Consider the following 26,030-nt stretch of genomic DNA (forward strand, 5'->3'; position numbering starts at 1 on the left):
TTATGAGGGTGCCCACTAATTTGTGATTTGGCGATGTTTTTTTTGCCACGCTTCAAAAGCGTGACCATAGAGAGATTTCGGCACACTTTTATGAGGGTGGCCACTGAATAGTGATTTGGCCACACTTTTTTTGGCCACGCTTCAATAGTGTGGCGACATGGAGAAATAGGTACGCTTTTAAAAGCGTGGCTAATTTGTCTTCCAACGGTCACATTTTTAAAGTGTGCCCATATCCTCTAATTATTTGAGCACCCTAAAAAAGTGTACCGATAGAGTTCTCACCCAAAATTTAATTTCATTCCCACCCCGTTTTTCCAAACACTACTTTTTTTTTACAAATGTTCACTTTTAACACTATAGAAGTGAAAACACACTTTACACTTCACTCTTAACCTTAGTGAAACCAATTAACCCTAAAGAAGCCGTCGCTCCTAGCTGCTGCACTTCATCTTCATCACTGCTGAGGAGTACGTCGCACCCAGCTGCCCTCTCTCCAATGAGTACCCTTGCATCCAGCTGCCTTGTCTCTGGTGAGTACCCATAACTGCTGAGAGCCCACGCACCCAGCCCTCTCTTTGTCGCACCCCAGCTCTTTCGCAACCCTCTCTCACACCCAACCCTTGCACCGTCAACACAAGCCGTGTTGTTGGATTCACAACCCTATGTCAGCGCTGCTCCATCCGCACACCTTGCATCTGCGTGCCCTCCTCCCTTAGCAGTCTGTCTCTCGCAAACCCTAAAACGATGCCTGAATCATTGCTTCCTCTCCCTCAATTGGTGCTCAACCCTCACCTTAAACACTACAAGGTAATTATTTTTTCCCTCTGCAAACCCTAAAACGATGCCTGAATTTGATTCGTTTTTGTATTTTTAGTAAATTCACCTAGTACCTGGTACAATGACTGTGATTATGGGACTTGCTAAGGTAGGAAAATCTACATTGTTATGTGCCATTGCAGGTCTTAAAACAACTTTCTTTGTCCTTGCTCAATAATAAATATATTTGTATGATTTAAGCTAAATTGAAAATTATGAATTTTTTTCTTTCGAGTAATTTACATCCTTCAACCAAGACTTCTGGTGAAGTGTTTGTGAAGGGAACAAAATCACACTTGTCTTATGGATTGTATGTTTTTTCACTAGCTGTGATTTCAGTTTAACATTCAAATTGAGGTTAATCTGCTAAGTTATAACAAATTCATGCTCAAATATATTTGTACTAACTTTTCAGACATATGCACCAGTGTTATGGTTTTGTGTTCTTCGTATGCAATACGCGAGAGTTATCAAATTTTTCTTGCATTTCTTTTTACTGTTATTGTGGCCTATTATTTTGATAAACCCCATTTTTAGGGTTTATCTTGTGCTTAATTTAGTGGATTTTATCCACTAAACTCACACTTATTCATATAATTCGCATGTTTTACATTTTCCTTCCTAATTTTGTGCTTTGATTGAAAACATGCTTCTTTGGCCTTAAATTTGCTAATTTTAATCCTCCCTTATTACCATTCGATGCTGTGATATGTTTGTTAAGTGTTTTCAGGATTTACAGGGCAGGAATGACTTAGAGGATGGAAAGGAAGCACGCAAAAGTGGAAGGAATACAAGAAATTGGAGGAATTGCTAAGTTGTCAAGCCTGACCTCTTCGTACTAAATCGATAATAACTTGAGCTACAGAGGTCCGAATGAGACGGTTCCAGTTGCGTTGGAAAGCTAACATCCAGGGCTTCAAAATGATATGCAATTTACTATAGTTGCCATGAAGTTAGGCACCGCGTACACGTGGATGACACGTACGCATGACCTTGCAAAAGTTCAGCAACACGTACGCGTGGGTGACGCGTACGGGTGATAGAGCCACGTGCTGCACATATCAGAAAACGTTGGGAGCAAATTCTGGGCTCCTTTTGGCCCAGTTCCAATCCCAAAACACAGAATAGAGGCTGCAGGGTGGGGGAAACATTGAGACATCTCATTATAGATATAGTTTTTAGTGAGAGAGGCTCTCTCCTCTCTCTAGGTTTTAGAGTTCTTAGTTTTACTCCTTTTCAAATTCTGAATTCTATCTTATTTCAATTTAGTTTCTCTTCTACTTTTATTTGTTCTAGCATTCTAGTTTATTTATTTCCCTTGATGATTACTTTATGTTGCCAATTTAGTTTATGAATTCTTATGTTAGATTTGATTTCCCTTTTTAATGCAATTTGAGGTATTTCATGTTTATTGTTTCTTCCTTTATTTGTTGTTGATGATTCCTTGCAATTGTTGGTTTTAGATTTTATATTCTCCTATTTCTTTTCTATGATTTTATTTTGCACCTTCCAAGTGTTTGATAAAATTCTTGGGTGGGTTTTAATTTAGATTTTTACATTCTTAACTTGGATTGATTATTTGGAGACTCTTGAATTATCAAAAGTCTTTTGTTGATTGGTGTTTGAAAGTTGCAACTTGGCTTGAGCTTCACTAACTCTAATCTTTGATTAGGACTTGTGAAATTAACTTAATTATTACTCATTTGACTTTCCTTCATTTGTTAGAGGTTAACTAAGTGAGTGCAATTTATAATTACCATCACAATTGACATTGGTAATGAGGATAGGAATTCCGATTATGAATCCTTGTTAGGACTTTTCTTAATTGTTAGTTTATTTTCTTGTCATTTAAATTCCTTGTTCAACATTTAAAAACCCAAAAAGATACAATCTCATAACCAATTATAAGTACACTTTCCTGCAATTCTTTGAGAGACAACCCGAGGTTTAATACTTCGGTTAATTTTATTGGGTTTGCTTTAGTGACAAACAAATTAAATTTGATTGAGGTTTAATTGTCGGTTTAGATCTATAATTGCAACACGATTATTTTTGTGAAATTCTTTACCGACGATTTTTTCTCCATCAATTTTTGGCGCCGTTGTCGGGGAATTGCAAATGTGTGCCTTATTATTGGTTATTGTGAATATTGTGAATAATTTTGCTTTTTCATTTCTTTGTTAGTTGTTTCTAGTTTTAGGAGTTTAGTTTCATTATTCTTGATTAGTTTTTGTTTTTATTTTCTCTTGATACTATGAATTCTCACCCTTTTGGCTATGAGTTTGGTTACAATCATGTTGTAGGAAGAGGAGATTACAATGAAAGCTTGCATCAAGGATGGGACAATCAAAGATGGGAGGAGCCACAAGGATTTGATCAACCCTCTTGGCAACAACCTCCACCCACTTACTATGAGCAAGAACCATTCCAAGGTGCATATCAATCCAATGGATATGGTGGACCCTCTTGTAGTTACCAACAAGCCCCAGCCCCACTATATGCCTATGAACCCCCTCCTCGACATAGCTTTGAACCACCATACTCACAAGCCACCTACAATCAAACACTTCCTTATGACCCTAACCCTTATCCACCATACCAACCACCTTATGAGCCATATGAACTGTATATAGAACCACCCCAATTCCAACCCTATTACTCCCAAGAACCGCCACCTCCATATACACCATGTCCATATTCATCATCCCAAGAGCCATATGATCCTAATTATGTTATCCAAGCGGAACAAGAGTCAAGGGATCGTCTTAAGGAGATACTGGATCAACTTCAAGCAACCATTCATCAAATGGAGCGAGTGGAAAGCTGGAAAGCACACGAAGCTCTCATGGCTAAAGAGTCTCAACTTGAGAACAAGGGATTGAAGTGTGTGGTACAACAAGCAGAAAAGATGGAGAGTGTTGAACCGCCACATCCTTATTATGATGAACCACCTTCATATCATGAACCTTTCCTCCCAAGCAATGAACCTTCATATCCACCCCAATCTTCAATGGATGACACCCTAAGTGTTCTTCTTCAAGAGCAAGGAGAGATGCAAAGGACAACACAAGAATTCATAGCTACCTTGTCCGAGGTAGTAGGTAATTTAGCCTCTCTGCACGTCAACACCCAAGGAACTCCCATGGGTACATGTAAAGAATCAATAGAAGATCGTAGCATGAAGGACACACTAGAAACTCCGGTGGACAATGAGGAATGTGACTTTGTATTGGAACAAGTGGAGAAAACCGTAATAGTTGAAAAGGAAGAAGTGATTGAAGACTTAGGAGATGCCGAACCTCCATGGGAATCTAGAGTTGTAGAGTATTCCTCCAAGAAGCTTGAAATTAATGTCAAAGAGGCTAGTGCACGACCTCCATGGCATATTCTCTATGAAGAATTGGATAGGATAGATCAAGAAGCGAGTTCCCTTGGTGGTGATGATCATGAATCAAGTCTTCCTAGTGATGAATCTACATCCGCAATTGAACCCTTTGTGTAATACCCGGTCTAACCAAAATTAATTAAATAATAAGTTAAATAGGAGTGAATATGATTGGAAGATTTGGCAATTGGAATTTAATAATTTAAATATGATATTTGGATTCAGTGAATTTTTCCGAGTCGAAAAACATAATTTTCTGCGTAAAAGCGCGTAGTGGAATTTTGACCGGCAGTACCGGCTGAGATCTGTCTGGTACTACAGCTGAGGAAATTGATTATGAGTAAATAAGATTAAGAAATGAGGAATTATAATTAGGGAAGGTAGAAATATCTAAAGTGCGATTTAGAGCGCTAATCTTAAAGGTTTTGGCCCAAAATTGGGCCAACAGGCAAAAATAAGTGAACCGGGCCTAAGTGGGCCCAAGACCCAATATATATAAACATTAGTTATGAGCATTTCAGCTCATTTTACCCTAAAAAGAAGGGTTGGGGCGCTGAAATTGAGAAGAGAGAAGAGAAGAGAGAAAACCTAACTCTCTTTGATCTTCAAACCACCATAACTTGAGCTACGGAGCTCCGATTGACGAGCCGTTTGCGGCCACGGGTCACTCTTCTCATCCTCTACAATTATATATAAGTTTTGTGGTGAGTATTCTATTCATATCTGTCCAGTTTTCGAAATTCCCCACTATTACACGTTTTTGGGTAGCTAGTGTTGAAATCTTGTGATTTTGGGTATTTAGGGATACTCCAACATGGATTCTAAGTGGGTTCTATCCCTACTTCATATGAGCTGAGGTAAGAAGTGCTCAAACCCTTGTGATTTGTCATTTTTATGAGCCCTAGGTTGATGTATGTATGTGATATTGGTTATGTTAGTGTATTTGGTGATGTTGGTGCACAATTGGGAGATTGGTATTACTTGAGGAGCTTTGGTAAGGCTTGGAGCTAAGGTTGGTGAAGACTTCCAAAGAAGAGGCTCAATTAGTTTGGCTACAAGAGGTACGGTTTAAGTTTCATTTAAGTACCGTGTGTTGTGATGAGAATTCCTAGGCTAGATGCCCCTAGGATTAAGTTTGGATTGTGTAAATGGTTGGTGCTAATATGCATAGTTGATATGTAATGTGAATTAATGACTGGGTTGAGAATTGTGTGGCCTTGTATGCTTGGTGTATTGAGAATTTGATGTACTGGGGTAATGAGTATTGATTTGTGGTTTATGCATTTAAATTGTGAAAATTGGGCCAGAGGCCATGAATTTTGGGCCGGAGGCCGGAAAGAGGTAAGAAAGGTAAGTTGATGTGTGTATTGTATGATGGCACAAGTGATTGGATGAATTTCAGATAATGAATATATGAATGATTAGGTTGGTTATTGAATAATAAGGTTTGAGAAGTTGAAGTGTGAAATTTGGTAATTTTGGATGAAATTATATAGATGAGGTATGTTTGGTTCGGTTGAGATATATTATGTGATCATATATGTGATTATGATTATTGATGCCTTGATGGTATGATGATGCATTAGAGATATGTATGTTGTGATATATGCTTGGGGAATGATTAAGGTTGATTTGTGGGTGAAACCACGTGATAGTGAGTATGATATTGATTGTGTATAATGATGGTTGATTAGAAATGGTATTATTGGAAATTGGGATGAGGAAGAATGTATGACATGATATTGTGTTTGTCCTTTAGCCATTTGATTGAGAAGTGTTAAAATGGTTGTATGTGGTTTTGGGAATTTTGGTAAAGTGTCAATGTATGAGTTGAGGATGGCTTGATGTTGATTTTGGTACATTTTGATTGATTTCAAAAAGGGTTGAAATTGGCATGTTTTGGTTGATTTGGAAAATAGTTGAAAATGGCTTGTTTTGAAAATGGCACCTTGTGATTTTGTATGAAAATATGGTTTTTGGGCATATTTTGACGGGACATAACTTGGACTACGGATCTCTGTTTTGTGCCAAATTTGTTTAGAAATGAAATTGGATCCGGGATATCCAAGCCGTTCGAAGAACGGGTGAAAAATGAGTTAAAATGAGAGAGTTATGTCCGTCGGAAGATTGGGGGTTGAATCTATAAATCCTGCAGCATTTAACTTAGAAAATTTTTAGCAGAACGACCCTCTACGCGTAGGCGCACTTGGCGCGTACGCGCCATTCTTCAAGAAAGCACCATCCACGCGGTGCGCCTATGCGCCGTTCTTCAAGAAAGCACCATCCACGTGTGCGTGTGGTGTGCGCGGGCGCGTCGATGCGCTGCACCAAATGCCCAGCCATTTTCCCGAGAGTTGTGCCAGTTTTGTGCCTGGGGCACAAAGGTATCCGCGCACACGCGTGGTTGACGCGTTCACGTCGTTTGGCTATTTTTCAACCCGCACGTCCGCGCGTATGACGCTTGCGTGTCGATGAGTTTTGTGGCCATCCACTCGTGCGCGTGGAGTGTGCGTACGCGTGGCCCTACTTTCATGTCAAAGTTGATTTTTGAGTTTTTAAATCCAAATCTCATACTTCTAAGCCTCCGATCTCACCCCTTATGTATTAATTCATTATGATATTCCTATCAATGAGAAAGGAGCTAGGGGATGTGGTAACTTGCGAGTGAAGTAAGGGGAAAGGTTACGATCAATGATGATCAAAGATGATTATATGAGATATGGAGGATGACAGTGGAAGTACCGTGTATGCCATGAGTCAAAGGGCTATATTTATTGATAAATGGCCGGTTCTTGATTGAACCATGAGCTGAATGGTTAAGTTATTGCCGGGTTACGGCAAAGCCATTACTGTTTATAGCTGAGTATAAATGCATATATGATTAATGAATGAATGTGTTAAATGGATAATAATGAAAAATGCTGAAATATGAAATGTGACCCCGGGTAGTAGGCAGTGGCGTTGTCCACTTGCTCCGGGTATGAGATGGAAAAGGATGTTTATGATAAATGAGTTTAATTATGGAGTTTTGAATAAAGGTGTATTTGTGATACCTGGGTAGTGATGAGATATTTTGGAGGAAAAATAAATTTCTCCCAAAATACCCAAAACTAACCGGCAAGTGCACCGGGTCGTATCAAGTAATAAAAACTCACGGGAGTGAGGTCGATCCCACAGGGATTGAAGGATTGAGCAATTTTAGTTTAGTGGTTGATTTAGTCAAGCGAATCAAGATTTGGTAGATGGTTTTGTGACTTGCAGAATTAAATTGCATTGAAGTAAAGAGAACAAGAAATAAATTGCTGAAACATAAAGAACAAGAAATTAAATGGCGGAAGCTTAGAGTGCAAGAAATGTAAATTGCGGAATCTTAAAGCGCAAGGAATGTAAATTGCTTGAAATGTAAAGGGGATTGGGATGTGGATTTGCAGAAATTAAACAAGGAAAAATTAAATTGCATCAAACAGAAGAGGGAAAGGGAATTGGGATTGAACCGGATATGAAGCAGAAAAGTAAATGAACATAGAAAGCAGTAAACAGAGAAGTGAAATGGGAAATTTAGATCTCAGGACCCAGAGACTAGAAAACCAAGTCTAGATCTCAATGCCTTCCTAGATCCAACAAGAACAATTGAAAGGGAATTGTAAATTGCAAAGAGAATAGATGAAGAACAATTAACCGGAAATGAAATTCAATTAACAGTAAAGAAACAGAGAGATCCAAGATTGAGATTGAAACAGAATTTCTTCAATTCTCCAATCCAAGATCCAAGACAAGTGTAAAATGAAATTGAAAGCAATGAAAGCAAAGAAATTAAAGTTCAAAAGCTCTCCGAAAACTATTATGAAAATTCTAAAAGGAAAGCTCTCCGAAGAACTTGAATTCTATCCTATTTATACACTTTCTTCAAATGATCTTCAAGCCTTGAGTTGGGCCTTTGCTCTTGGTGGAATTGGGTTGAAAGAGGCCTTGGTTGATTGCTCTTGAAGTTTGGAGAAGAACCGAAGTGAACCAATTGAACCGGTTTTGAGGTTGGCAAAAGTTGGATCAAAAGTTTGAGCCAAAGTTAGGGGTCTAACTTTGGCTCCAACTTTTCATATCAGCTAGCATATTTTTCTGGTATGAACGTTGGTGCCAACGTTAGGGGTCCAACTTTGACCCTAACGTTGGCAATGCCTTGTGTGCTAGTGGCGCCAACGTTAGCCACCAAGTTAGGGGGCTAACGTTGGCGCAAACTTTTGCTCCTTCCCTATTGTAATTCATGTGCCAACGTTAGCCTCCAAGTTAGGGGGCTAACGTTGGCGCAAACGTTGGATGGCCAGGGAGGAATTCATGTGCCAACGTTAGCCTCCAAGTTAGGGGGCTAACGTTGGCGCAAACTTTTGGTGCCCAGGGGAGAAATCCATGTTCCAACGTTAGCCTCCAAGTTAGGGGGCTAACGTTGGGGCTAACTTTTTAACCAAAAGTTTGTGCAAAAGTTTGATGCTAACTTTAGGTCCAGCTTCTTGCTTCCTGGTTCAATTTCACTTATTCCATTGTCCTCTCTTCACTCCTAGCCATTCCTTCTTGCTTCAACCTTTCTCCAAGCCTTCTTCACCTATCATTAATCAACCAAACTCATCAAAGCTATGCTCAAAATCATGAGGTATTCAATCTTTCATAATATGCAACAAATATAGCATAAAACCTCATGAAATGGCATGAATTCATATATGGTTGGTTCAATCAAGGGAAACATGAAAATCTACTCAATTAGCTTGCTTGTAGCTCAAGAAAGTGCATAATTCTAATGAAAACAAAAGAAAAAGACGAGCTAAAATAGGCTAGGATGACTTGTCATCACAACACCAAACTTAAAGCTTGCTTGTCCTCAAGCAAGAAATGAATTATGCTCAGAGATTCTTTCAATTAAGATGGATTGAGGAACACTTGTAAAGTACAGTGAGTGAAGTGACCAAGTATCAGTGGGGTGAACTCTAAATCACATGCTCATGCAAGGGCTTCAGTGCTCACTAGTCCTTACATATTGGGAGTCGTAGGTCTTAGGATTTTCATCCAAATGGTATCATGGAGATCTCTTTATATGTAATCACCTTGAAGCAGCTTATAGTTTCTGTGCTTTGGCCTCGACTCTAAGTATCATGTCTCAAAGCGGCTCTTTAGATAAGCTTTCAATCAATACTCCTAAACCAGTTGGTTTTAAGGTATTAGGTGTTGAAGCACCCCTAAGGATTTACTTGCTCAAGCCTCTTTCCTTGACACATCTCAACCACAAGCATTTACTAGGATAACAACTCTTTGAGTTTTTGTTTTTTTCTTTCTTTTTCTGCCTAGTAATTGATGCTCAAAGCCTTGGGCCATATTCCTTTTGTTTTTGTATTTTCTTTTCTTTCTTTTGTTTTGTTTGCTGCTTCTTGGATCAATAAATTTTTGAGAATCTCCACAATACTTCTTTGAACTTCATGTCCCGCCTATGAGCTCCCATGCAAGTTTTCACAAGCATGCAACCTCAATACATGATCATACAACTAGAACCACCACTTCTCCTAATCTTTTGCTTGCCTCAAAATTGTTTAATTCCTCAATCCTTCTTCTCAAAGAACTTTCATGTGATGCATTTCTTGGAAATTGAGTGCAAACAAGTTTTGAAGATGAGAATGTTGTGAATGATCAAACATCTTACTTATTGAATTATAAAGAAAGACTATGCTATGCAGGCAGGGGTATATAGAAATAAAACTATACTATGCAGACAGGCAGGGCAATTAAGGATACAATCCAACTTTCAATTACAGCAATATTTGATGCAAAACAATGACTTAACAATACAACCTGTTGAAGTTTACTTGCTTTCCTTCTTCTCATCATCATCATTGCTGGCCTTTAGGTTCATCTTTTGTTTCTTTGGTTGATGATGCTTAATCCTTCCAACAGCTTGTATGGACCTCTGCAATGATATTGAAAGTTGCTTGTTCCCCAAGCACTTGCAAAAGGGTTAGCTTGCATGATTTATTTGTGGGCCTTTGTACTTACTTTGGTGTGGGAACACCAAACTTAGTACCTTGCCAATGCATTAGATTAACCATGTGTGAAACTCTTTTTCTTCTTTTTCAAAAGCAATAAAACTAAAAACTAGGAAACAGCAGAATAGTTAACTAGTTTATCCAACATGCTTGAAGCCTACATTATGCAGAAAGTGAGAATGTGTTTTATAATGGGATTTTGGTGAAACACCAAACTTAGAATCCTGCATTCTCCTTTAGATTGTTTTGGTGTGCAACACCAAACTTAGCTTCTTGCAATATAGATAAAACTAATTAACCTTTTTATTAAAATGGTTATGAACAGAAAACTACCTCAGGTTGGGTTACCTCCCAACAAGCGCTCTTTTATTGTCACTAGCTTAACATTGAGACTTTCTTTTATGGTGGTTGGTGCTTGTAGGGCCTCAATTTGTCTCCTCTGACCGTGATCCTCTTCTTTGTTTTCTAGTGTTCTATTTCAGCATGCTCTAATGATAGTATGTTGCTGACAGTGTAGTAATCCTCGGTTTGTTGATTTGCCCCCAGCTGTTGATATATCAGTTGCACTTTGTCACCTTTGGAAAGCCCCTCTGTTGGAATCTTTCTATTCTTCCAGCCCCTTTTTGCTTTGTTTCTGCGTTTCATCTTTCTTTTTGTTGATCTTTCTTTTCTGGCCATAGGCTTTCCTTGGGGACCTCTCTTTTTAGTGGCTAATACTCTAACCTCCTCTTGGGCTTTTTCATCAGTCTGCACAATCCTTAGCATTGGGATGTTGTTGTGGCTTTCCTGGTCATTTTTCATATAGTCTTTCTTTTCCTTGCTAAATTGTGCCTCTGGCAACACCTTCAGAGTGATGCTCTGGTCATGCATCCTGAGAGTTAATTCCCCTTCCTCTACGTCTATGATAGCTCTAGCAGTGACCAAGAATGGCCTTCCCAGTATAACAGAGTCACCATCATCATTGTTTGATTCTAGAACCACAAAATCAGCAGGGTAAATAAAACTGTCCACCTTGACCAAAAGATTTTCAATTACACCCCTGGGGTATACCATTGACTTGTCTACCAGCTCCAAAGACATTTGTACTGGTTTGACCTCCTCTATATGCAGCTTTTTCACCAAGGAGGATGGTATTAAGTTAATACTTGCTCCGAGATCGCACATTGCTTTAGTGATGGTCAATTCCCCAATGGTGCAAGGCAACAGGAAGCTCCCTGGGTCCTCAAGCTTGGGAGGAAGCCCCTTTTGAATCAAGGCCCTGCATTCCTCAGTAATCATTATGGTTTCTTTCTCATCCCAGCTTCTTTTCTTGTTGATGAGATCCTTCAGAAATTTGGAATATAGAGGCATTTGCTCAAGTGCTTCGGCCAAGGGAATATTGATTTCCAACTTTTTGAAAATCTCAAGGAATTTGTGAAAATGCTGGTCTTTAACCTCTTTGTTGAACCTCTGGGGATATGGTAGTGGAGGTGTGATGCTCTTTCCTATTTGCTGCTGCCCCTGAGCTACTTCTTTTGAGCTATATGGCTGGTTGTCCTTCTCTTTGAGTTTCTCAGTGTCTTTGTTTGGCATCACAACTTGCTCCTTAGCCTCATCTGCCTTTGTTTGCTTCTCATCCTCCGTTGGTTTTTTGATGTTCTCTGCTTGCTTCCTTGTAGTGTCATTGTTGCTTATCAATGCTCTCCCACTCCTTAATTGTATTGCCTTGCATTCTTCCTTGGGATTTGGAATTGTGTCACTGGGCAGTGAGTTTGAGGGTCTCTCAATAGATACTTGCTTGGAGAGTTGCCCCATCTGTCTCTCTAGGTTCTTCAGGGAGGCTTCCTGATTCTTGGCTACCATTTCCTGGTGTTTCAACATTTTGTCTATCATGGCCTCCAAGTGAGTGATTCTTTGGGCTTCAGGTGATATTTGAGGTGGGTTATGAGATGTGGGTGGTGGATGGTAGGCATTTTGGTTGGTTGGTTGGTTATTAGATTGGTATTGGTTGATGTTGGGGTAGTTGTTTTGAGGTTTTCTGTAGGGGTTTTGGTTAGTCTGCTACTGGTTGTGATTTTGGTTGCTTCTTGGGTTGTGTTGGTTTGAGTTCTTCTGCCATGGTTGTTGGTTTTGGGTATGGTTATCTCCCCATCTGAGGTTTGGGTGGTTTTTCCAAGATGGATTGTATGTATCACCATACACTTCATTTGGTCCTTGGTTGTGCATATACTGTACTTGCTCTTGTTGTTGTTCTTCTTGAGTTTCTTCACTCTGTCCCCATGTGGTTGATGGTTGGCTAGTGTTGACTGCTGCAACTTGGAGACTATCAATCCTCTTGGCCATTTGCTCAAATTGTTGTTGAATTTGCTGCTGCATCATCTTGTTTTGAGCTAGGATTGAATCCACTCCTTCTAGCTCCATTACTCCTCTCCTTTGTGATGGTTGGTGGCCTCTTTGATGAGCAAAGAAATATTGGTTGTTGGACACCATATCAATGAGTTCTTGAGCTTCTTCTGCAGTTTTCATGAGTTGCAAGGAACCTCCAGCTGAATGATCCAAAGCTTCCTGAGATTTCAGTGTTAAGCCTTCATAGAAGTTTTGAAGCTTCTCCCACTCATTAAACATAGCAGGGGGACATTTCCTGATCAGAGCCTTGTACCTCTCCCATGCCTCATAGATGGGTTCGGCCTCCATTTGTGTAAATGTTTGTACCTCAGCCTTCAATCTTATAATCCTCTGAGGTGGATAAAATTTGGCAAGAAACTTAGTTACCAAATCATCCCAGTTGTTGATGCTGTCCCTTGGAAACGATTCCAACCATTGAGTGGCCTTGTCCCTGAGAGAAAATGGGAATAGCATCAGTTTGTAACTGTCAGGGGGCACTCCATTAGTTTTGACAGTGTTGCATATCCTCAAGAAAGTGGACAAATGTTGGTGTGGGTCCTCAAGTGGTCCTCCACCAAAAGAGCAATTGTTCTGAACCAAAGTGATGAGTTGTGGCTTGAGTTCAAAATTGTTAGCATTGACATTTGGAGCCAAGATGCTGCTCCCACAATGTCTAGGATTTGCAAAGGTATAGGAAGCCAAAACTCTCCTCTGGGGTGGGTTGCCATTGTTGTTGTCTTCTCCACCTGGTGGATTGGTTAAATGTTCCTCCATCTCTTGGAATTCTTCGTCTGATTCCTCTTCTCCAACAATATTTTTCCCTCTTTCAGCTCTTCTTAACCTCCTGAGAGTTCTTTCGTCTTGTTCATGAAAATGGGGTATGGTTCTTCTTGTACCTGACATACAAGCAGAACATGAGAAATGCACAGAATCAGTGGCACTTCAGTCTATTGCTAGAATGAAGTTCCAGTTAGCTTAAGCAAAAATTCAAACAGTTAGTGGGTTAGTCAAAATTAGAGAAAAATAAAGAAAAAGTGCTTGATCTAGATCACCACCTCACTTAATCATTGTCAATCTAATCAATCCCCGGCAACGGCGCCAAAAACTTGATGAGATATTTTGGAGAAAAAATAAATTTCTCCCAAAATACCCAAAACTAACCGGCAAGTGCACCGGGTCGTATCAAGTAATAAAAACTCACGGGAGTGAGGTCGATCCCACAGGGATTGAAGGATTGAGCAATTTTAGTTTAGTGGTTGATTTAGTCAAGCGAATCAAGATTTGGTAGATGGTTTTGTGACTTGCAGAATTAAATTGCATTGAAGTAAAGAGAACAAGAAATAAATTGCTGAAACGTAAAGAACAAGAAATTAAATGGCGGAAGCTTAGAGTGCAAGAAATGTAAATTGCGGAATCTTAAAGTGCAAGGAATGTAAATTGCTTGAAATGTAAAGGAGATTGGGATGTGGATTTGCAGAAATTAAACAAGGAAAAATTAAATTGCATCAAACAGAAGAGGGAAAGGGAATTGGGATTGAACCGGATATGAAGCAGAAAAGTAAATGAACATAGAAAGCAGTAAACAGAGAAGTGAAATGGGAAATTTAGATCTCAGGACCCAGAGACTAGAAAACCAAGTCTAGATCTCAATGCCTTCCTAGATCCAACAAGAACAATTGAAAGGGAATTGTAAATTGCAAAGAGAATAGATGAAGAACAATTAACGGGAAATAAAATTCAATTAACAGTAAAGAAACAGAGAGATCCAAGATTGAGATTGAAACAGAATTTCTTCAATTCTCCAATCCAAGATCCAAGACAAGTGTAAAATGAAATTGAAAGCAATGAAAGCAAAGAAATTAAAGTTCAAAAGCTCTCCGAAAACTATTATGAAAATTCTAAAAGGAAAGCTCTCCGAAGAACTTGAATTCTATCCTATTTATACACTTTCTTCAAATGATCTTCAAGCCTTGAGTTGGGCCTTTGCTCTTGGTGGAATTGGGTTGAAAGAGGCCTTGGTTGATTGCTCTTGAAGTTTGGAGAAGAACCGAAGTGAACCAATTGAACCAGTTTTGAGGTTGGCAAAAGTTGGACCAAAAGTTTGAGCCAAAGTTAGGGGTCTAACTTTGGCTCCAACTTTTCATATCAGCTAGCATATTTTTCTGGTATGAACGTTGGTGCCAACGTTAGGGGTCTAACTTTGACCCTAACGTTGGCAATGCCTTGTGTGCTAGTGGCGCCAACGTTAGCCACCAAGTTAGGGGGCTAACGTTGGCGCAAACTTTTGCTCCTTCCCTATTGTAATTCATGTGCCAACGTTAGCCTCCAAGTTAGGGGGCTAACGTTGGCGCAAACGTTGGATGGCCAGGGAGGAATTCATGTGCCAACGTTAGCCTCCAAGTTAGGGGGCTAACGTTGGCGCAAACTTTTGGTGCCCAGGGGAGAAATCCATGTTCCAACGTTAGCCTCCAAGTTAGGGGGCTAACGTTGGGGCTAACTTTTTAACCAAAAGTTTGTGCAAAAGTTTGATGCTAACTTTAGGTCCAGCTTCTTGCTTCTTGGTTCAATTTCACTTATTCCATTGTCCTCTCTTCACTCCTAGCCATTCCTTCTTGCTTCAACCTTTCTCCAAGCCTTCTTCACCTATCATTAATCAACCAAACTCATCAAAGCTATGCTCAAAATCATGAGGTATTCAATCTTTCATAATATGCAACAAATATAGCATAAAACCTCATGAAATAGCATGAATTCATATATGGTTGGTTCAATCAAGGGAAACATGAAAATCTACTCAATTAGCTTGCTTGTAGCTCAAGAAAGTGCATAATTCTAATGAAAACAAAAGAAAAAGACTAGCTAAAATAGGCTAGGATGACTTGTCATCAGGTAGTAGTAAGGGTGGTGGTTCATCCCGCTTGCTCCAGGTTAATGTTTGAGATTTGATAACAGTGATGATTGCTTCTAAACTGAACGAACGTATGTATTGAGATCCTGGGTAGTAGCAAGGGTTGTGGTTCGTCCCACTTGCTCCAGGTCAGAGATTGTGACGCCTGTGTAGTAGCGGCAGTAGTGGTGAATCCACTCGCTCCAGGTTGAGCTTTTGAACACCTGCCTGGGTAGTAGCCGCAGTAGTGGTTATTCCACTGGCTCTGGGTTGAGCGGGTAGTAGCAAGGGGGTTGTAGCTCAAACCTACTTGCTCCGCAATGGGTGTTTCTGTCCAATGGTTAGCTACTAGGACATGTCGGGTTGGCTATACAACCGACAGATGATATCATCAGCCATTGGGCAGGCATTCATCATTTGCATATGTTTGAATTGTTTGGGTTTGCCATTTGTTTTGGATTTCTACATCATATATGCCATGTTACCTGACTATATGCTACTTGTTCTACTTGTACCATATTTGTGTATTACTTGCCTGTATTGCTTGTGTTTGTACAACTGAGAGGCCCCTCATGCTGGTGTCGGTGGGTGTTGAGGGCTTTTCTTGATGGGATGAATTGATGATGCGTTTGCATGATGATGATGATTATTGAATGAGATAATTGGAGCTCCCTGGGTAGACGCAGTGATGTGGTTTCACTAGCTCCAGGCGAGGGTATGATGTATTGATATAGAATTGCTGAGGCAGAACGACTGGTGATGGTTTTGCTTATGATTCTGAGTTTGATTCATGGAAGAGTCAGCGAGTTGGGAAACATGTGAAACATGAATTAAATTTAGCACTCCCTTATGACAGTTGCCTATTCATGGATTAGCGAGAACCTAGGATGAATAATTGGTGAAGAAGTTTAGGATGCTTAGTGAGTTTTTATTGCAATACATTGAATTTATTTGGCACTTTTACCGTACTGGGAACCCATGGGCCCGGGGTTCTCATTCCGTATATATCTCTTGTTTTTCAGATACAGGTCCAGGTGCTCAGAAGTGAGTTGTGGGTCGTCTGAGAGACGGCGAAGATCTTTATTTTCCCTACTTTGTGTTTTGCTTAGAATCTCTCCCCCTTTGTTTTGGAAAGATTATATTATGTATTGAACTCTTTGAATTTGCCTATAGAGGCTCTCATGTTTCCTTCGGGAGAGATTAGGATATACTGTTGTCAACTACTTTCATACTGTACCCTAGCCGGCCTAAACTTCGCGGGTCGCGACTAGTGGCTATTTACTTATGTTATATATATATATATTACTTATGTTATATATATATATATATATATCTATTTGTTATCTATCTCTTAATCTCCTCTACGCCTTGTCCGTATATCGTTTTCGGCTTCACGGTTTATCTTTTGTTGTCGAAACGTGAGTGATACGTCCTTGCGATTTCATTTCTACTCTTTTCAGGCTTCTCGGTTAATTCTCCTTTCGAAATTACCTATATTTATTTATTAAAAATCCACCTGAGAGTCGTACCACCGTAATATCATTGACTTATGACTCGAGTATAAGGATTTGAATATTAGGGTGTTACACTTTGAATATGAAGAACCTTCTCTAAACGAGTCTGAGAATGACGTGGAAGCGGAAGTCCTTCGGCAGGGTTGGATGGGAGTTGAATATGCTTTGTCAAGAACGTTGGAGACTTCTCTCCCTAGGTTGCCATCTACTCCTTCATTTGAGTAGGTAAGACTTATCTCCATTCGCTTTACTGTCCCACTTGAGTGCGGTATTCTTCAAATGGATGGTCAACTTATAAGCGTAAGAGAAGGATGTTTAGTGGTTGGAGTTACAAATCAAGGCTCATCAAGGTTGAGATTTCAAGAGCCAGATGTAAGGGTTGGACTAGTGAACATTTGTTTGGATCTAAGAGAAGGGTTTGGTATTGCATTGAGAATTCGGCTTGCTGGCCACCTGGTTGGAACAACGATGATCAATTTACAGATGGGTGTAGAAACAAGATTTGGAATCTGGGCATACAAGAGGATCAACTTTGGGAGCTCAAAGCTTGTGAAGAACTTCATCAAGGCTTAGTGAATTTATTTGGAGACGTTAAAGCTTATTGGAAGTCCAAGCATTGGTGGGAATTTCAAGATGAGTTCAAGCACAAGCCACCATGACAAGGAGCTCACCAAATGTCCAACTTAGGGACTTTAACTAAAAGTGCTAGGTGGGAGACACCCCACCATGGTAAATTCTTTCTAATTTCCCTTTTATTTATATTAGTAATAAGTTAGATTTTTATTTTTGTTTTTACATATATTTGTTTCGTCTAATTCAAGGTTTAGTTACTAAAAAAAAAAACTGCGATCGACGCGTAAGCGTCGATGACGCGCACGCGTCACATGCAGGTTCGCATTATTAATAAAATGAACAGAGAGTTGCGATGGAAACGCACGGGAGGGGTACCAGGCGCATAGGCCACCCCACGCATACGCGTGCCTCACGCGTACGTGTCCCCTGCAGAAATTTCAACCCACGCGTATGCGTCAGCGACGCGTACGCGTGGGCATAAAAAACGGCGTAAAAGAGTGAACTGAACAGAGAATTGTGTGGCCATGGTGCTGGAATCACGTGAGTAGTCACGCGTACACGTGACCAACGCTCACGCATCAGAATACATTTTTCGCCATGCACGCGTACGCGTGGACGACGCTTACGCGTCGCATGGCCATTTTTGTTTTCACGCTTACGCGTGATGCATGCGCGCGCGTCGCGTCCGTTTCTTGTTCTCTTATCATTTCTCCTTCTTTATTCCTTCTCTCTTACTTTCTTCTTCTTCATTTCTTTACATTATCATCCATATTCTCTTTTCATTTCTTTTACTTACTACATTTGTATACTTTTCTTCATTCCATTTTAATTTTGTTCATGTTTTCATTTTCTTTTCTAAGTTTATTATTTTTCCGTTGGTGTTAAATGTTTTTATTCAACTGTTGTATCTTTTCTTGTATTATTTTGATGCTTAGTTACTAGTTTTACATTAATGGGTGATATTATTTATCTGTCAATGCCAATCTTTTATGATACTTGTATTCCTTTTGCATTGACATGAATTTATATTGTCTTTCATTACCCATTATCTCTTTCCCATTGTTGCCATTTTTGCAGTATTGATATGCCATTTGCTTCTACTGTTTTCTCACTTGCATGTTGTAGCTACCATGTCATTGAGACCCTCATTATTTGGCATTAACCCAACCATATTTTATTTGTTTTCTATCTTTATTTTTGGGTCACTTTTCTTCCCTTTTCTCTTCTTTCAGGATGGCCACCAGGAAGGGAACAGGAAGACATTTACATGGGGCGACAAACATGTTCCTACACACATTCTTTGGAAAAAAAGCGTCAGTTGTAGTAACCCGTCCACTTGCACATCTTAGCATGCACCGAGGACGGTGCATTCTTTAAGTGTGGGGAGGTCGATACCGACTTCCGTGGGTTAGTTATTTCCTGTTTCAACACCAATGTTTAATTTTCCTTGTTAAATTTGTTGTTGTATTTTCATGTTTGATTGCATGTTTGTTTGATTTTGTGCATGTTCTTCTACCACTACTTGTTTGGAGTGATAAGTTCTTTTTCAAGAACCTTTTTATAACATTTCACTAATTTAAATTAGAACTTTTTTAAACTTTTTTAAAGAAATTTTGTTTTGGAACATGGTTTAGAGTTCGAACACACAAAACCCAGTAAGATTTTGAGCCTATTCGATTGGTTGCATTTTATCAACTAATATTTTATTGTTGGTGTGTTTCTCTCTATAATTGTGATCTTTGTCTTGCTTAATTCTATATTTCCATTGTTTGATGTATACATGCACTTATATGATTGAGGCCTTGTTTCACTGAGCTTACATACCCATATGGCCTTAAGCTTTTCATTATCCTTTGTAAACCAATGTTGAGCCTACTTATCCCATTTGTTCTTTACTTTAGCACATCATTAACTCTAAGCGTAAAACAATAATGTCCTTAATTTGAATCCTTGGTTAGCTTAGACTAGTGAGAGAGTTTATGATTTAAGTGTGGGGAAGTTGGGTTTGGAAACATTTGGTTTGAGAATTGGGTGTTGTATATTCTTGTGAAAATGTGCATAACAATAGTTAAGCATATATTCTTGCATTCAATATCTTAATCGTATGCATTGAGAAAAATAAAATAAAAGAAAAAAAAATTAAAAAAAGGAGAAAAAGAAAATAAAAAAAGAGCAAATAATAAAAGGAGATAAAATGCCCCAAAGTAAATTGTGATAGCAATACATATGTAATGTACTCGAAATTAGGATGCATAAATATGTGGAAAACATGGTTTATGGATAGTTAGGTTTTGTATTTTGATTACATGGATTGTCCTAAGTTAGGTGGAAAGTTTGGGTTAATTAAGGTTTCAGATTTTTGTCCACTTGACCAAATACAATCCTACATTGACCCTAACCCCATTATAACCCTTAAAAGACCTCTTGATATATGTATTTGTGCATTAAATTTTTGTTGATTGGTAGAAGAAGAGCAAGCCTTGGAAAGCAAGTTTAGTAGAGAATTGAGAGAATTGAACCTTAAACACTTGAGTGAATAGAGTGTATACACTTCCAGTGAGGGTTCGATGCTCGATTCTTTGTTCCCGGCTTTCACGAGCTTTCTTCTTGCAAGTTTATGTGTACTTCATTTTATGATTTGAATTAGTGGAATTCAGTTCATATTTGTCCTTGGAAGATTTATTTACTTTTAACCAAGTAGGGAAAAGCATTTTGCATTTAGTTGCATTCATTTAGATAGGTTGCATTGCATAAGTTCTACCATTTTACCTCCACTCTTTTGGTTCTCTTGAGCTTATCATGAGGACATGCTAATGTTTAAGTGTGGGGAGATTGATAAACCCCAATTTTAGGATTTATCTTGTGCTTAATTTAGTGGATTTTATCCACTAAACTCACACATATTCATATAATTCGCATGTTTTACATTTTCCTTCCTAATTTTGTGCTATGATTGAAAACATGCTTCTTTGGCCTTAAATTTGCTAATTTTAATCCTCTCTTATTACCATTCGATGCCGTGATATGTTTGTTAAGTGTTTTCAGGATTTACAGGGCAGGAATGACATAGAGGATGGAAAGGAAGCATGCAAAAGTGGAAGGAATACAAGAAATTGAAGGAATTGCTAAGTTGTCAAGCCTGACCTCTTCGTACTAAATCGATCATAACTTGAGCTACAAAGGTCCGAATGAGACAGTTCCAGTTGTGTTGGAAAGCTAACATCCGGGGCTTCAAAATGATATACAGTTACCATAGTTTCCATGTATTTAGGTTATGCGTATGCGTGGATGATGCATATGTGTGACCTTGCGAAAGTTCAGCGACGCATACGCGTGGGCGACGCATACATGTAACAGAGCCACGTGCTGCACATATCAGAAAACACAGAATAGAGGCTGCAGAGTGGGGGAAATATTGAGACATCTCATTATCCACACATTAGGTTTTAGATGTAGTTTTTAGTGAGAGAGACTCTCTCCTCTCTCTAGGTTTTAGGGTTCTTAGTTTTATTCCCTTTCAAATTCTGAATTCTATCTTATTTCAATTTAGTTTCTCTTTTACTTTTATTTGTTCTAGCATTCTAGTTTATTTATTTCCTTTGTTGATTATTTTATGTTGCCAATTTAGTTTATGAATTCTCATGTTAGATTTGATTTTCCTTTTTAATGTAATTTGAGGTATTTCATGTTTATTATTTCTTCCTTTATTTATTGTTGATGATTCCTTGCAATTGTTAGTTTTAGATTTTATATTCTCCTATTGCTTTTCTATGCTTTTATTTTGCACCTTCCAAGTGTTTGATAAAATGCTTGGGTGGGTTTTAATTTAGCTTTTTACATTCTTAACTTGGATTGATTATTTGGAGACTCTTGAATTATCAAAAGTCTTTTGTTGATTGGTGTTTGAAAGTTGCTACTTGGCTTGAGCTTAACTAACTCTAATCTTTGATTAGGACTTATGAACTTAAGTTAATTATTACTTATTTGACTTTTCTTCATTTGTTAGAGGTTAACTAAGTGAGTGCAATTTATAATTACCATCACAATTGACATTGGTAATGAGGATAGGAATTTCGATTATCAATCCTTGTTAGGACTTTTCTTAATTGTTAGTTTATTTCCTTGTCATTTAAATTCCTTGTTCAACATTTAAAAACCCAAAAAGATACAATCTCATAACCAATTATTAGTTCACTTCCTTGCAATTCCTTGAGAGACGACCCGAGGTTTAATACTTCGGTTAATTTTATTGGGTTTACTTTAGTGACAAACAAATTAAATTTGATTGAGGTTTAATTGTCGGTTTAGATATATACTTGCAACGCGATTATTTTTGTGAAATTCTTTACCGACAATTTTTTTTCCATCATATTTCTCTCATTATGACTGATTTTTATTATTTGAATGAGCATGTGGCCTGTTATTTGTTTTTTTGCTATCTACAGTTTGGAATTTTTTGGGGGCTATGACTGGAGCTTTGATGATAGGACAAGAGACTGAGTGGCTTCATTAGAGGGGCTGCTGTTGGTGCCATCTCCGGAGCTATTTTCTCCATTGAAGTCTTTGAATCCGCTCTTGTTCTTTGGCAATCTGATGAGTCTAGAATTAGGTGTCTCTTGTACCTGGGTGAGTGAACAAACTCAGGTTTCATTCATGTGCCTTGTTCAAAATGTGATTTTTTTATGTTATGGAAGCTTTATCATATGCCTACGTGATTGCATAGTTTCTGTTTTGTGAGGCTGTGTCTGTGTTCATCTTTGGTAAGTGTCTCGGTACAAAAATATAAAGACACCAAGACATGACAAGAAAGAAAGATCGGTCTTAGTTTTTGGTGGACACTAGACATTAAATTGGACAAATTTTCTTTGGAATGTTGTGTTAGCCTAACTGTTGGTTGTGTTATGCAGATTGATGTTATTGCTAGCTTCGTGAGTGGAAGACTTGTTCGTGAGAGGATAGGTCCAGCAATGTTGAGTGCAGTTCAGATTCAGGTAATTTAATTTGCATTGCATAAAAAAGTTCAAAGGATTATGGAAAATTTTGCTTATGTATTCACTTGTGTTTGCTGAGACCTTGTACTCTTTCTTCTTATCTTTCTGGCTGAAAATTAACAGGAGGGGAGGGGGGTGGGGGGGGGGCATGTTTACACTACAACTAGGCCCCCTGGGTACTCATTTTTGTCTTTCTAATTTGAATATCGTCAACACCACTTGTCAACATTATATTATTTCTTGCATTTCATTCAACTTAAAAAGTTATAATATTATTCTTTTTTACATATATTTTTATTAGTCTCAAAACTCATTTAAAAATTAAAATCACAGGTAAAAAATTTTTGTCTACCAATCAAGTAAATTAATGTTAGTGGAATGTGTAGGCATAGACATTGATCTGAGTTGAGCTGATCTGTATACTGTGTCTGTGATTCTGTTCTCTCTCTAATGCAAGCTCTCATCTTTATTTCTTTTCTTTTTATATTTTTTTATTAGTCTGGTCTTGATTTACATATTTAAGGTCACACACGTTAAATTAACATATTACAATAATTAGTAATTTGACTTGTGTTTTAGCTACTATAATATAGTTTTTTTTGTTAAAATAGTTTTTAAATTTAGTGATGGAATTCTTAGCACCACCGACAGTCCCGAATATTCAAAGTTACTGACAATAATACCTAACTATCTAGATGAAGAGCTGACTCGTTCTTTGAAAGAGCGGAAGATTGATTGTTTAGAGGTTATAGTAAACTCTCGTTGCAAGTATAGTTACTAAACCAAGCAATCAACCTTTCTTACAAACGTTTTGGTTGTCACAAGTAACAGACCCCTAAATAAATTGATAACCGAAGTATTCAAACCTCGGGTCATCTTCTCAAGGAACTACAGGGAAGTATGTTCTTATTATTGGTTATGGAGATTGTAAATTGGGGTTTTGTGAATGAGGAGGGAATGATTTAATTAGAAAATAAAGTAAATGAAGAACAAGCAATTTAAATGGCAAGTAAAATAAACAAATGACTGTAAATACTTTTGGCAAGGTATGAGAAATTAGAGGTCCTATCCTAGTTACCCTTATCAATGATGATGAGAATTGAATCTTAATTCCACTTTGTTAACCTTTACTAAGATAAAGGAGGGTCAAGGGATTAATTGGTTTGATCTTCGAATCCTATTTATTTCCTAAGAAAATATTGGGATTATTGAAGTTCAGTTTAATTAACAAAGATAACAATTATCATTCATGTTTGAGTTTGATAACTCCTGAGTTACTGATTTCTTAACCAAGACCAAAAAGGGGAAAAGTAAATCTACTGGAATAAAAATGTCTTCAGATGGGAATAACAATAATGTAAATAAGAGAAAGCAATATTAAACTGAAATACCTTAAATAACATTAATTCAAAAGAGTAATCTGTAACATGGAAGAATTCATAAATCAAATTGCAAAAGTAAATAAAAGAAAATATTGAACCTGATGAAGAGATAATCCTGAAAGCGAATAAAATCCTAATTCTAAATCCTAATCCTAAAGAGAGAAGAGAGAGGAGAGAACCTCTCTCTAAACTAAATCTAAATCATGAAAACTAAGCTAAAGTGGTCTCTCTCTTGAATGGATGTATTCCCTCACTTTATAACCTCTGGTCTATGCCTTTTGGACTTGGATTTGGGCCAAAAAAGGCTTCAGAATTCGCTGGGGGCATTTTCTGCAATTTCTGGTGCGTGGCCTCTGTCACGCGTCCGCGTGGGTCACGCGGTCGCGTCATTCGGAGTTTTCCTTGTCACGCGGTCACGTCAGTCATGCGGCCGCGTCATATGTGTTCTGCTTAAGGCGCGCGATCGCGTCAGTCATGCGGCCGCATCGCTGCTTCTTCGCGCTTGGCATGCGGCCGCATCGTCCATGCGATCGCGTGGCTGCTAGTTTCTCCAAAAACTCCATTTTGTTCTTTCCTTCCATTTTTGTATGTTTCCTTTCCATCCTTTAAGTCATTCTTGCCTTAGAAGATCTGAAACTACTCAACACACTAATCACGGCATCGAATGGAAATAGAGGTAATTAAAATAATTAAGTTTAAAGCATAGGAAATATGTTTTTCACATACATCACATAATAAGGAAGGGAAAGTAAAACCATGCAATTAATATGGATAAGTGGGTGAAGGATTGAATAAATCACTCAGATTAAGCACAAAATATATCATAAAATATGGGTTTATCATTCTTCCATTGAATTTGTGTAAGAAATTATTTGGTACTAACTGATTTTACTACTCCATGGTGTAAGAAATTATTCCTTGAAATTTTTCTACAGGAATTTTGTGAAGAGACAGCTGACATGGTTTCGAAATGAAAAAAATATATCACTGATTTGATGCTTCTAAACCTCTGTTATAACTATTGAACCTTTCTTGCCACTGATCCTTACTGCATGTGCATATATAACTATTCAACATGTGTTAATTTGCAATTGCAATGTGTTTTGAATTGATCCTCTTCTGAAATTATTTTATTTGTGGGTTGGGTTTTTTAATGCATAATTTTTCTCTGGGTTGGCGGTTAATTATTAACGAAACCCATAACCTAAATCATGATTAAGCTTCTGTTCATTTTTATCCATTTTATCAATTATTTATAATTCAATTATTCAAATATGTTGTGTTTCATTCATTGAATTGAGGATGTGAGGTTTGATGACCTTTCAAGTGTTTTCTACTATAAGTTGTGTGTAAACTTTAAAGGTAACCTTGTTTTGGCTCTTTTTTATCACAAAAAAAAGACATTATAGTAAGAAAGACATGGTTTCTAAAATAATAACTGACATTCAAAATCTATGTATTGAGGATGCAATGACTATGTAGTGTCATTTTCAAACAAAAAATGTATTAAGAATTTTTAGCTTCCTTGATTCGGATTCTATTGAATGTGTTTATTCACTTATTTATTTTTTATCTATTGCAAAAATTGGTGTACTGCTATTAGAGCAAACTATGATTATTTAGTTCTCATTTTTCTTAGAACTCAAATAATAGGAGTCTTCTTTTCTTATCAATTTGACAGGGTATAAAGATTGATCTGGAGACGAATCATTTTGTTCTTGTTCATGGAGGTAGTTTTGGTGCCTAGTGTTGGTACAAAACTATAGCACTTCTAGAAGTTATAAAATAGTGATTTGAAAATATTTTTTAGAAGTAGTATAATTGTTGGAACAACATTAACATTTACTTTCTTGTGAAGGGCATTTTTTTGAAGCGGAAAGATTGCTCTCATTCTAGACTAGATAAGGAAGACCCAAAGGAGAAGTAAATAGAGCTTCTCTTCCGGGATTCATCATCAATTGGTCACAAATTTGATAGTTTTAATGATCTCCTAAGTTCTAATGTTAAAATTATTTTGTTCTAATTCAATTATTAGTTTTGTTATAGAATTGTAATTTTTTAAATATGATTATAGCATGTAAATAATTCATGTAAA

General features: G+C 37.9%; 1 pseudogene; it reads left to right on the forward strand.

The window, feature by feature from the left end:
* Positions 1-898: 898 nt before the first annotated feature.
* Positions 899-26,030, forward strand: LOC140176726 (NEP1-interacting protein-like 1; annotated as a pseudogene).

Source organism: Arachis hypogaea, chromosome 12 (assembly GCF_003086295.3).
Source record: "Arachis hypogaea cultivar Tifrunner chromosome 12, arahy.Tifrunner.gnm2.J5K5, whole genome shotgun sequence".
Lineage (NCBI taxonomy): Eukaryota > Viridiplantae > Streptophyta > Magnoliopsida > Fabales > Fabaceae > Arachis > Arachis hypogaea.